General features: G+C 37.9%; 1 protein-coding gene across 15 annotated transcripts in view; it reads right to left on the bottom strand.

The window, feature by feature from the left end:
* Positions 1 to 13,648, bottom strand: part of MAGI2 (membrane associated guanylate kinase, WW and PDZ domain containing 2) — a 747,917-nt gene that overhangs the window by 451,310 nt on the left and 282,959 nt on the right. The window lies entirely within an intron of this gene.

Raw genomic sequence — 13,648 nt, 5'->3', positions numbered from 1 at the left:
ACAGGGAATGGGAACTGCGTAAGAGTACAGCCTTTTCCATGGCGGGGATGCAAACGGTGCCAAGCAACCACTATCTCTTTCACCTCCTCCATCTCTTTCCACACCACTCCTCTGCATGCAGGGAGTTTGCTCTTCCCAAGTTTTTTTCTCTGTGTAAGATCAGGACCTCGGTAAATAATGCTTACCATTTCGATACTAATTGTCTATGGTGCTGAGTACATTAAGCTTCAGAATACACTGCTAAAGTATGAACACATTACCATTCTAATTATTCAGGTCAGGAAAAAACTCAGAGGAAAAATGTAACTTGCTTCAAAATATTCTAATTGAAAAAAAAATTCATTCTCCTTGTAGAACTTTACAGTTCTTTGTGCTAAATACATAACAAAGTTTAAAGACCTCTAAAGCTATAACTGTTGGGTTTACATTACCACTCTATTAATTTTGCTTTCAAATATTAAATGTCTGCAGTATGTCATAGCTATGTGGTGCTTTATTAGTAAGATGTTCTGAAGAAAACAGGATGCATATTTACTAAGACTTATTTCATTCCAGGAAACTATTGTAAAGGGTACACAGATAATGGAGATCCCCTTGGTAAAGAAATGACTAAAACAGAGCCAGTAACCATTAGCTTTGTGCCGATAGACATAGCACCCCTTCTCAGAACAAGAAATGCTTTCTATCAATCAGTACTTTTTATAGTCCATGACTCCCTGGTAAAATCTGTTCATCCCCAAAGACTTCTGGTCTTTGGTCAGATGGGTGCTGGTTTTGGCTGGGATAGAGTAAATTTTCATCATAACAGCTAGTGTGGGACTGTGTTTTGGATTTATGCTGGAAACAGTGCTGATAACAAAGGGGTGATTTAGCTAATGCTGAGCAGTGCTTACGCAGGGCCAAGACCTTTCCCGCTCCCCACACCACCCCACCAGCGAGTAGGCTGACACAGCTGGGACAGCTGACCCCAGCCAACCCCAGGGATATCCACACCATAGGGAGTCATGCTCAGAATATAAAGCTGGGAAATAAGAAGCAAGGGGGGACATTCAGAGTTATGGCATCTGTCTTCAGAAGTAACTACTACACGTGATGAAGTCCTGCTGTCCTGGAGATGGCTGAACAACTCCCTGCCCATGGGAATTGGTGAATAAATCCCCTGTTTTGCTTTGCTTGCATGCAGCTTTTGCTTTACCTGTTAAACTGCCTTTATCTCAACCGAAGAGTTTTCTCACTTTTGCCGTTCTGAATCTCTCCCCCATCTCACTGAGGGGGAGCGAGTGAGTGGCTGCATAAGGCTGAGCTGCCACCTGGGGTTAAATCACGACAAGATGCTTACATTCTACCAAGAAATCTAAGCATTCTCTGGGGGCACATTATGCTATAATTGCTATACATGTGAGGTCTTTACAACCATTACCATGAAAAGGATCTTGATGATACAGGATTTGAGAACTAATCATGCATATGCTACAAAGATAGAGGAGTAAGTAGATTTCACCCAACCTTAAACGCTAACAGACTTCAATGATATATGCAGAATAAAAGAAGTGTAAAAACTTTATTTATATACATCTTTTCTCTCAGTTAGACAACTTATACTGTACTTACCATCATACATTTGATTAATTTGTTTCTTGTTAGCAATTTTCATGGGAATACAATCTAAACAGCTTTAGATACTTGTCTCCTTTGTTTGCAAAATAGGCAAAATAATTAATTAAAAAGGGACAGCCAAGCTATTTACATACTACATATATAAAATATACACGGAAATAAAGAGCCAGGACATAACAGTGAAAGGTAACTGGCTAGTATGGAATTTTCTTGTACTTCCCTCTGAACTCAGCTAGCCAGATAAGCATAAATTGCAGTCTGTCTAGCCATTGAATAAAGGAAGACAAAAGATGAATTATTCCTTTGAACTCATCTTTGACAGGTGAAGTGCTGGCAGTATTGTGAGTCTGCATTTAAAAAAAAAATAATAATACGCCAACTTGACCATCTTTTTACATATTGTATTGCTTCTACTTTAAGTGAAGGAGAGAAAATGTGATAGAAAAATGCCCCTCATAATAATCTCTTTATTAAGTTAGTTTTTTTATGAATGAAGAAAGAAAAGTTTGAAATGAAGAGCTTGTAATGGGACAAAATAAGATAGTTCTGGAAGCTGAAGCAAATACACTCAACAAAGAAAGGTGGGTTTACTCAGCATTAGTAAAGGAGCATTTCTATAAATTAAGCCAAGGCCTATGTCTCATAATTCACTTGACAGTTTATCAGCCCTGAAAATGAATTCAGGCAATTTAGATGAAGGATGGAAGCAGTGCCTTCAAAGCAGTATGAGGCAGCTCAGAAATATTCCTTGAGCTTAAGCTTTTTGTGTTTTAAAGGTTAATGGTCCCCAATCATGCCTTCCACTGGGTTTTATTAGTGCAAAAATCAGCCTTCATGATAGTCTGGGTGCAGCATGGGAAAGGTAAATAGCATGAAAGATAGTTATTTTCAAATCAAGTTATGTCATTATGTTTGGCTAAGGGAGGATGGGTTTATGGGTCTTCAAAGCCACCCTAAAGAACAACCAGGACTACGGGAAAAAGCAAATATTGTAGGTGAGCTTTTACTATTGTTCCTGTCATCCTGTAAGCATCTAAACAAGGTTGTATTTGCCATAAGACTTTTCAAACATGCAGTAGATATGAATGTGTTTACTAACTACTCCTCAATGCTAACAAAATCTGGCATATGTTCACTTAAAATAAGTTTAAAATATTTTCAAATATTACGCTTAGGCATGATTGTCTCTGCAGACATTTGCAGTTTTGGAGCAAGACAACTGGATTTTCGGCCTTGGTCTTTTGCAAATTGATCAGTTACATGCACAAAGAACTCTTATGTGTGCAATGTAGTTTTTCACACACACAAAAACTCAAAAAGAGGATTCTTTAATTCTTCCCAGAGTTAAAAGGACAGATCTCTACTTCTGTGAGATTAAATTCTGCCAGTAAAAGAAAGGCAACAGAATGTTACTGTTATCTTTTTTTCATTAGTTCTCGCCATGTTATGGGAAAAACTATCTCAAACAGAAAACACAGACTGAATATCTTAATAAACATGAGAATGATGGTAAGCAACACAACTTTGATACATAAAATTCTTAAATACTTATTGTAACGACCTGGATTTTTCCATTTTTATTTTTATTTCTGCCTATCATGAAGTGGTGGTTTTTTTTCCGTAAGTTTCTGCTCCTCAGCAAAATCCTGTTTACTATTTCACATTATTAAGGTAGTCTTTAGTCCAGCTCCAAGTGGCTTTATTGTATTGCTATGCCCATTAAACTGCCTTATGCCATGCTGAGAGAGTGCATGAAATGATTGCTGGATGTGTTGTGGGTTAAAAGATGTAATATTGTAATCAGATTGCAATGTGAGTGTCACCACATGGTTCTGTCCTAAAAGTCATAAAAGTTACTGCATTTAATTTGTTTTGTTATTCTTCCTGACCTGGAAGTTCTGTCCAGCTTTAGGGAAAAGTTCCCTGTCTTTATTATTGTGCAGAAAATAGTACCAGAGGGAGCTGATGCCAGCATGAAAGATGACCACCTGTCACCTTGGTCTTCCAGCTCCAGTGTGTTCATCAGGAATAAACTCAGTCTGAGAGTCAGGATGGACTGAGACCCCTGAAAAGGAAGATTTACCTGTCCTGGGCTTACAGGAACCTGCACTGGAAAACTGGTGGGGCAAGAGCAAACCTAAAGAAATCTCAGCAAGTTAGAATTATAAGCCTAGACTCACCACTATTCTTTTTTTTTACCACATTAAAATGATTTACAGGGTCCTAGATATCTTTTATCTTTCTTCAGAAGGGCAGTAGTAGTACTGCCAATATCATTATAAGCTCTTAATACAGCTTCAAATGTTATCTATTGTATAGCACATAAAGAATGCCAAGGAAACAGCAGGTTTTCCATGTATTTCAGATAGCTGGAAAAGTTTATGTACTTTAACCTTTTTAAAATGTACCTAAACTTAGTATTGCTGTAATGGGGGGAAGTGTTGAATTCTTTGATTTTGATCTGGGTATCTATTAAACCAACACTCTTAGAAGCTTCCTGATAACTAAATGTCTCAACAAAACCAACACTGTTAGGCAGCATTTAAAATATATATACCCATCTTTGTTTAAAACATATATACCCATCTTCCTTAGTGTGAAGATAAACTCCTGGCACAGGTCCTTGAGTGTGCGCATCTAATCAGAGAAAAGGGTTGAACACTTCTTCAGCTAAGTAATGAAGGCCTTCTACTTCTAATTTTTTAATCCAGTTACATTTTCATCATCCTTTGATAATCTACATAATGTCTTGCGATAAGAATTTTGACTATATTTTTCAGACTTTGTACCCTAAATAAATACCAGTAATTTCACAGTAGACAACAGAGGTTATTGCTTGAGGATGTTTTTCTTCCTTCTGTAAAAACATGTTATGTAAATGATTAGAGAGCATTACGATGGTTCTATTTTCTTTACAAATGAGAAGGAACATATTGAAGTAACACAAAACTGGTGAAATGATTCACTTACTGTCCTCAAACAGGATAAACAAAATTCAAAAAGATTAATATATACAATATGTCATAAATGAAAAGAGAGCTCCAATTTCTCTAACTTTATTAGAAATAAAAACCCCCATGCAATACTTTTCCAATACTAAAATGGTCCTTATCTTTTCACTTCTTCACAGAAACTGAAACTAGCTATTTAGTCGCAGATTTTTGTATGGCCCAAGGGAACCATTGTGATCAGCTTGTCTGACCTCCTCTATAATCTTTTCAACAAATTTCCCATCCTGGGAAATGTGTGCACAGAATCGCACAGAACAGAATATTTATTTCTTATTTTTAAAGTTCCTTTCATACACAAGGTATTTCAAAGTAATTTACATAGAAATGAATCAAAAGCTGATCAAGCAAGCAGTTTGCAGAAAAAATCCACCACTGCTCCAATGGACTACTAACCTTTAGTGCTCCAGTGGAAGGGATTAAAAATCTCAGCGATAGAGATGATTCAGAGCTTTAAAAGAAGAGAGGTGAACTTCTTAACCAACTGTAAAATTTACCCCTGAAGTATTTTAAAGCATTGCAGAAAACACATTTAATACATATATGTCCCTAATTTTACTTTTTAGAATGATCCATACTTTTTACAGCACACTGTATGTTCATTTTAGTGTCTGAAAGGGAGGAAATTTTAATCTTTTAATATAGGAAAGAATGTAAGGGCACACTGAGATGACCAAACAGGTTTAAAAGAGTAAGAATTTTGAAATTTACTTCAATTCAGCTAGAAGAAAATAATATTGTGTATAATCCAGAGATAGTGAAAATGTCACAGCACTGCACTAACATGAATGAGTATCCAGCAGTATTTCTCAAGAACTATGAAGTGTTTAGACATGTAATTCTATGATTACTTGGCATATTGAAATTCATAGCATGACTGAATCATAGAATAGTTAGGGTTGGAAAGGACCTTAAGATCATCAAGTTCCAACTCCCCTGTCATGGGCAGGGACACCTCACATTAAACCATATAAACCACCAAAGGCTCTGTCCAACCCAGCCAATGCACTGCACAAATGCACTGCATTTTTCACACAGAACTTTTAACATGTGATAGTGCAAAAATACATATTTTTTTTTATTAGTTTTTAAACCTTTGATGTTATTCTAGCTAAAACAGTAGATATGAATTACGAGTTACACATTTTATGCTAAAGTCTCCTACAAACTCTTCACTTGTCTTAATTCAGAACACTAACCACTAACACAGAAGCAATCTTGAACATTTCTAATTGGCTTATAGGCTCTGTTATTGTGTTTGACTCGGCCAACATTATCCTAGAATGTAAAGGGGACATAAGACCAGTATACGGCTTTTACATCATCTAACGTTATACATCAGCATCCAGGAGCTCCTCTAGTCCTGAAAGCTACCCTGTGCATCCTGAGCCCTGTAGAGTACACACAAATGCACCGGCCTCCATGCTCACTTGGAGATGTCTGAATGAAGTGCAAGGCTCAATATTTATCTACAGGATAAACCAAGATCTTCCTTTAACATTAAGTGCAAAAATGTATGGTGTTAGTAAAACCATCCATACATACAAAGAACATCCTGAAAGATCAGCTGACACATTGCACAAAGCGTCCAGAAAATCCTTTATTATTTTTACTACTGGTGTAGGCACAAATACCAATTAATAAAAGCTCCAGGCTGTAAGAAAATACATGCCTTTCACAGGACTGTACAATAGATTAGTCTGACCTTTTCAATAGCATGGCCCATACAGATTGCAGTAAATCCTGTATCAATCATATGTCTCCTTGATGCAGAGAATATGCCTTAAAAAAACATAAAGGGAACAATTTGCTTTGAGATTAAAAAAACTGAACACAGGTGTCTACACTTAAGATAGGTATTTTAACTACCATTACATTCAACAGACATTGATCCAACCCAGTAAAAGACTCTAGAAAGAGACAGAACAATTAACTGAACAATCCACTTACATTCTTCTTCAGAGTGACCTGAAGAGCTATCTACTTTCCTTTGTTTTCCTTTGGAACTATGTCCAGTTCCCAGCTATAGGTTATGTTATGTCTTTCTCTTATAAAGTAAAAAGTTTCTGCTCTTAGAAACTACTTTTCCATAAGCACCTCTTCATTAAGTACTCACTTCCATGATCAAGTCATGGTATTTCTTTCTGTTTTGTTATACTATACGTGTTCAGATTATTTTGATTTTGTGGCTGGTTTTCTAGAATTGGAACCAGGTTTTCTAGAATTAGAATCAGTCTTACTGTTATTTTCTGAGTACTTTCCAAATACGCAGGTTTTACAGAACAAAATATGTCTTTTGCTTCTGTCACGAAATTTCTTTTCTCTCAGACTAGTGAAAATTCAAAATTATGCTTTCCAAGTAACTCCAAATGACAACTATTCCATGCTTTCAAAAATACAGTGGTATAAAGAAGGACAGTTAAGTCTTCTAATTTGTTTCAGTATCTTACAAACCTCATTAAACTGTTTTTCCTTTTCATATTGCAGGCATAGACTGAGAAAGCAAAAGTATATGTATAAGTTTAACTTCATGCATATAGTTTATTTCAATGATTTCAAAAGGGCCACTTGTGCGCTAACCTCAAGGATATAGCTTTAAGGGTAAGGATATAGTTCTGAAGCACTACAGCAAAATCAAATAAAAACTCAATTGCATTCTCAGTATTTAGTATTTCATTGCTTACACACAAATTTAGGAGTTTTGAGTCTATCCCAAAACTTTCTGGCACTGGAAATTTAGGCTAAAAAATTTCAATTAGCCCCTCCTATAAATGACAGGAGCTTCAAATTCCCCAAATAATCACCAGTCAATTACATCCAGGATGGACTATTGCTCAGATTGAGTGAACTAGGTCAGATGGGTGATTGCTCTGCTGGCAGGTTTCTCACCGCTACTGAATTTTCACGAAGAAACAAGACAGGATAAAAAGAAAAAAAGAAAGAAAGATAGAAGAGAGATTTGCATTGACAGAGATTATATTGTAGATTTTAGAAAGTTTCACTGCTTTGAGATGAAAAATGAAAAAAAAAAAAAACCCTCTCAGGTTTAATGGAATTGTTTGGTCAGCATGGAAAAGAAATAAATCATGCATTCTTTTCATTTGGCTTGAATACAAAAACATGAAAGGTAATAAATTATAATAGTTGAAGAGGTTACCAAGAGAAACCCATGGAACAATATTAAATCAAGTTGGGTCAAAATAGCACAAATCCTATAAATTAAGAACTATGCTAGTTCTGCTTAGGATATGGTGAAATGTTCTGCTATGAATATTATCACTTTGTAAGTGAAGTCATCAAAAGTAATAGTGCAGCAGCACTTCAGAAGAGTATATGTTATGTACACTCTCATTGGCTTAGTTATAACACATCTGTTTAATAATCATGTGCTTCTCATTAACTACACATGAACATGTATTTGATTTGGTGATACTCTTGTAATACAAATTAGGTCAGCCAGGAGAGAGATAAACAATGTGTAAAATATTTGCTCTTACTTAATGGAACCAAAGATATTTCTTATGAACACAGCAATAAGGACATGCTATGCAGATGCTGAAAAAATAACTCCCTCTACAATTGGGAAAGCTGAAAACTAGGAAGCTGAGAAAAACTGAACATTCACATGAATTTCTGTTGGCTCTCCAGAAATGAAGAATGTTGCTGTGGGCATTTTTATCCTCCTCATCCGTCAAATTCACCAAGTGTGTCTAATCAGATCTCTCTGCTTTCTGATGGTAGAGTGGCTATATGATATTTGACTAAATATATGTCATTGAGATGTCCTGACTAGTCTTTTCGTCTAAGTTGAATTGAGCCATTTTGCTCATAGGAATTCTATCATCTGGCCACATAAAGTATTGTTATCATATTATCCCATCAGATCACTGGGTGCAGATAACTGACAGCTCTAATGAGTTACAATACACAAAGTCCTGAAAATTCAGTAGAATTTTTATTCTAATTCATTCAAAGAAAAGGTCAGTATACATATTCTGTCACATTGCTGCATAAGAAGAGTACAGTATGTAACTACTAAAGGCCAGTTCCTTCAGTCATTAAACATACAGCACTTGTGGTGTCGTAAATTCCACAGTTAAAACCATGTATTTTTCTATGCCATTTATTTCTAAGAACCATCTTGTCAATAGAAACATCGAACAGTTTCTTAAGATATTCCTCTAAGCACTTATTACTTAAAGTTTGTAGGCGTTGCTGTGATAGAACAAATTTTGTGTTCACTAGGGCACCAGCATAATGCCTGCAGAGTTGAAGGCAAAGAATTTTTAGGGACAGAGAATATACTGATATCCAGATAAAAATATATATCCCAATATATCTTCTTATTCTGTAAATCTGTACTTCTGAAAAAGTGAGATATTTCTTCCTTATTATTCAAAGAACTTTTTTGAAGAATCATATTTTTTGTGATAAAATATGTCTGAGAGAAAGCACTGGAATTTTGAAAACATGGAAAAAAAAGGTTGATGAAATTTTCTAATTCATAAATGGACCTTTATCTCACAAACAGTAAATTATTCTATGCATTGTTACAGAAGCTCTGTGTTAGGAAGTATTGAGGCGTGTTAGTGGGCAATTTCTAATTAACTGTTGCATTTCAAACCATTACAGAAAAGAGGGAAATGACCCAGTGGTATGACAGGGGAAAAATGATTGCAAATACAACTCCAGCATCGCTGATCAGGAGTGAATACTGCACAGCAACACAGGTATGCAGGGAGGGTTTTGCAGGAGCTATTGCAGTGTATTTGGATCTAAGTCAGTAATATTTATACCCTAGCTCTATGTTTTCTAAATACTGTACACTTGTATCAGATTTTTTCACAGGTATCACACTGAGCAAAGACATACAGAACTGAATTATGTGAAGAGAACTTTCTAGTAAATGGCTAGAGCAGCAGCTCAAAACCAAAGCAAGACTGTGAAAAAAAATACAGTTAGAAAAGAAAAGCCTTTTTTTTAAATCCAAAATGGCTTATCATGTAAACCTGTATTCAGTGTCCTCTCCACAGGTTTTTGAAAGGGGAAAATGTCACTATAAACTGACCTTTTCCTGAAGCATTTGCTAAAACTTTACAAATGTCAAAATAGTAGTTCAAAATGAAGACAGCATCATCAGGAAGGAAAACTGCGAGGGTAGTTGTGCATGTAATTTAACAAAGTAACTGAAGTCATAAACTCTGGTTTTACTTCCACTTATCCCCTTCAAATATATATAAGAGTAAACGTAGCCAATGTATTTTTCCAGCTTGCAACGTTCAACAGCTTTCCTGGCATTAAATAACTGCTTGAAACAAAAAAAAATATGAAAAGCAAAATAATAATATTTATTGCCACTGAATAATATACAGCACCAAGTAACATGATAAAATTTCAGAACAATTTGACAACAGTACATGTTGTCCAGGGTTTTTTCTCCTCTTTCATCTTTGTATGAGATTTGTGTGGCAAGGTTTTGGTAGCAGGGGGGCTACAGGGGTGGCTTCTGCGAGAAGCTGCTAGAAGCTTCCAGCATGTCTGATGGAGCCAGTGCCAGATGGCTCCAAGACGGACCCACTGCTGGCCAAAGCTGAGCCCATCAGTGATAGTGGTAGGACCTCTGTGGTAGCATAAAGAAGAGTAAAATGTTACTGTTCAGGAGTAGTTGCAGCTGGACAGACGACTGATTGCATCTGAGAGAAACAGCCCTGCAGACCCCAAGGTCAGTGCAGAAGGAGGGCAGGAGGTGCTCCAGGCACCAGAGCTGAGGTTCCCCTGCAGCCTGTGGTGCAGCCCATGGAGGTCCATGGTGGATCAGACTCCACCTGCAGCCCAATGAGGCCCCCACTCTGGAGCAGGGGGATGCCTGAAGGAGGCTGTGACCCTGTGGGAAGCTGCGCTGGAGCAGGCTCCTGGCAGGACCTGCGGCCCCATGGAGTGAGAAGCCCAGGCTGGAACAAGTTTGCCGCAGGACTTGTGATACCACGTGAATGCAGGCTGGAGCAGCCTGTGTCTGAAGGACTGCACCCTGTGGAAGGGACCCACTGGAACAGTTCATGGGAAGGACCCCTGCTGGAGAAGTCCAGGGAAGAATGTCTTCTGTGGGAGGGACCCCACGCTGAGCAAGCAAGAGTGTGAGGAGTCCTGCCATGAGGAGGAAGCAGCAGTAGAGACGTGATAAACTGACCACAACCCCCATTCCCCATCCCCTGTCCCTCTCTGTGGGGAAGAGGTAGAGAATCTGGGAGCAAAGTTGAAACCGGGAAGAAGGGAGGGGTGTGGAGAATATGTTTTTAAGATTTGGGTTTATTTGTCATTATCCTACTCTGATTTGATCAGTTTCCCCAAGTTGAGTCTGCTTTGTCCATGACAATAACTTGTGAGTGATGTCTCTATACAGACATCTGTCTCTCTATAGGAATACAGACATCTCTCCCTGTCCCTGTCTTGACCCACGAGCCTTTTGTTGTATTTTCTCTCCCCTGTCCAGCTGAGGAGGGCAGCAACAGAGCAGCTTTGGTGGGCACCTCGCCTCCAGCCAGGGTCATGCCACCACAGTCTTTATTTGCAAAACCTTTTGCTTTTTGTGTCAGTCAGTATTAATACATTTCTCTGTCACCACAGTAAATGAATCCTCATTTTGTTTTTGAATAGGTATTCAGCGTGCATCAGGAGGAACTGTCAGCCGAAGTGGAAGCCTAAGAGAAAAATGTGCAGAGCTACTACCTGATTTTTTATCCAGTCTTGTTTTCTCAAAAGTGCATGACCCTGGGATGATGACTAAGATTATAGGTTTCTTCTATTTAACTATCAAAATGTTAGAGAGCCAGAATTGAGAACTATATAACTGTATTTAAACCTAACAAAAATGCCATTGCCTTTGGGATTACTGAGGAACTTTGGAAAAGAACTGCCATGAGAGATTCTTACAATTATTTTTTGATTGAATGAACCAAACAGAAAACCTCAGTGTTAATCCTAACCTCATTCTTTTGGATACTTATCCATCACATTTCATATGGGCTGTCACATGCCTGAGCCTCCCTAGACATTATGTGTTCTTCTTAGAATGCATCTGACCTCATGGATGAAAGCCTCTAAAATCACTAAAGTTTATCAATTCTCTTAAGATGCAGGAATAAACAGTATGAGTGAAAGCCAGGCAACCAGAAAGTCCCAGTGACTGAAGCTTGCAGGGCAACAGATAGTACAGTAGTCTCAGAATTACTAACTCTAATATTAGTAAGTAGAATCACTTACATGCAAATATTTTTGTGCAATGAGTTTGAGGAAAATACCATTTAAGAGCTTTTAACCTAATACCATTCCAAAATACTCATTTACTACAGAGATGTAGTAAACGTCAAATACCTTGAATTACAATGACCCTTATGGGTCCCTTCAAACTTGAGACATTCTATGATATTCTCCTTTACCTATAAAGACTTTTGAGGACCACTGGAGGTAAAATTAAGGTAATGTACAGGGTATCAGTGAAGATCGCGTGACTGAGGGATACACAGGTTTGTTTTTTTCTAATAACTCTAAGAAACAAAATACTTCATACAAAACATTTATACTCCCCACCATTTTCACCACCAAATCATAGAATGGTTTGGGTTGAAGCTCATCCTTGTTTCACCTTGAAGCTCATCCAGTTCCAACCCCCTGCTATAGGCAGGGACACCTTCCACTAGACCAGGTTGCTCCAAGCCCCATCCAACCTGGGGTTGAACACTTCCAGGGATGGGGCAGCCACAACTTCTCTGAGCAACCTGTGCCAGGGCCTCACCACCCTCACAGGGAAGAACTTCCTCCTAATATCCCATCCAAATCTCCCCTCTGTCAGGTTAAAGCTATTCTCCCTTGTTCTGTCACTACAGGCCCTTGTAAAAAGTCCCTCTCCGGATTTCCTGTACTCCTCTTTAGGTACTTGAAGCTGCTTTAAGATTCCCTTGGAGACTTCTCTTCTCCAGGCTGAACAACTCCAGTTCTCTCAACCTGTCTTCACTGGATGCAGCCTTTTACTTGGTTCTATCGCTTTAGACCAAATTACTGACCTGCAGCCAAACTTCCTGAACTTACTGGGCTGAAAAAGTCTTGGAGAAAGCCAAATATGACCTCCAAGCTGATGGAGATCATGGAAAAAAATTCTTGTTACAGAAATTTAGGGGGTAGGTTGTAATACTGTAAATCCTCACAGCATAACATAAAGATATCCAAGCTGGTAAATTAATGCATTCTATTAGAAATATATCTTATACAAAAGTGTGAGGCTCTGGAAATCTGTAGAGAATCAGATTGAGTTGGATAATCAAGAAACATACTAGATGTTATATTCTGTTTGAAGAATAATGCCTGCTGCACAGCTTTATGGCTGTCTGGAAGCCATTAAAGTGCATTTAGCTGGAAGTGAAAGAATATTTTTCAGTGTTCAAATGTGGCAGCTTTGAGTGTGAGACAGAAGACAATTTAGGAACCTCTGAAACAGTCATTGCCATAATAGCAGCGATCCATCCTCCCTAAAGCAGCAGCTGATGTTTTAGTTTTCTTCTCCATTTAACTAGCAAAGTGCTCAGATGAGCTTTTGTTAAGCCCTGGTTTTGCAATGGCTGGGTCTGCAGGTCTTCACTTCCAGGGCTTTTTTTCGAGGCTCACCTGTTCTGTGCACTGCTTCATCCCTTTAATCATACATCATAAGATATTTCCTCTGCCTCATAAACAAAGGGGGAGTTTGTTTCCATAGAAACAACAGAAAACCTGGAGCTGTTCCTGTTTCCACTTGTGCCAGGCCGTTGGTGCCCTCTGGGGAGGGGATGCATGACCAGTACTTGTCTAGATTGACTAATTCTCTCACTTTTATTTGAATCATAAATTGATCTTACTACTTCTAAGTTTATCAGGACATAAAGCTACAAATTTTATACCTCATAATTACACTGTTATTAACCCATCACCATAATACAGATTTTGGCTCCAACTAACATTTTAATATCATTGCACTTTATTCGGAACCGGACCCT

This window comes from Pezoporus occidentalis, unplaced genomic scaffold (assembly GCF_034315485.1).
Source record: "Pezoporus occidentalis ecotype Australia unplaced genomic scaffold, CSIRO_AGI_Poc_V1 ctg38, whole genome shotgun sequence".
Taxonomy (NCBI): Eukaryota; Metazoa; Chordata; class Aves; order Psittaciformes; family Psittacidae; genus Pezoporus; species Pezoporus occidentalis.
The sequence above is the reverse complement of the archived record's forward strand: the minus strand, read 5'-3'. Positions and strand labels throughout refer to the sequence as shown.